Below are 768 nucleotides of genomic sequence, written 5' to 3' on the forward strand. Positions count from 1 at the left end.
GTTTATTTGGTTTGTTGAAAAAGAAATACAATGCTAAATGGAATACAACATTGAAGTAATGTTTTGTATTTGAAATACTTTGAAGTTGTGTAATTTTTTGTAAAATAAATGTAGGACTTTGCATTCCCTTGTTTAATTTGAAGAAAATTGAAATCAATGTATATTAAATCTATTAAGATTGGCGGCGACTACGGATAGTCGATATCAGTGGTCTGTGCAGCAACAACAATGGCAGTGGCAGCATTTAAAGCGATGGTAGATCCGGAAAACGAAGACGGAAAAGAGGCGATGATGGTAGTTGAAATTGGTGCGCGGCGGTAGCTGACAACAGGCTATAATGGGTGGCAATAGCAGGCGTCAAGTGCTTGCTAGTAATGGCAGCCAAATGGTGGGAGGCGGTGTTGTGGCGGGCGACCGACGTCGGACTATAGTTGGCTTACAGCAAGGACAGAAGGAGATCGATGACAATGGTATATAGCGGACATCGGATGACAACAGGTTGTAGCAGACAATGGCTGACAGCAAACAGAGGTTGTAGCGGACAAACACAAGTGAAGGCAGTTGCATCAGCATTTGAAAGTGGTGTGGGCAACAATGAAACCACATAATCAGTATATTTGGAACTCACCCAAATCCAATAAATCTCATTTACATTGAAAATTAATTAGAGTTTAGAATTTTACATTGCATTTGTTTTTCTTCCGATTCAAATGCCTTAATTTTTAAATCCCCCGCGACAGGAATAGAGTGTGCTTCCTTTTGTTGGTG

The sequence above is a fragment of the Phalaenopsis equestris genome, unplaced genomic scaffold (genome assembly GCF_001263595.1).
Source record: "Phalaenopsis equestris unplaced genomic scaffold, ASM126359v1 Scaffold000002, whole genome shotgun sequence".
Classification (NCBI taxonomy): domain Eukaryota; kingdom Viridiplantae; phylum Streptophyta; class Magnoliopsida; order Asparagales; family Orchidaceae; genus Phalaenopsis; species Phalaenopsis equestris.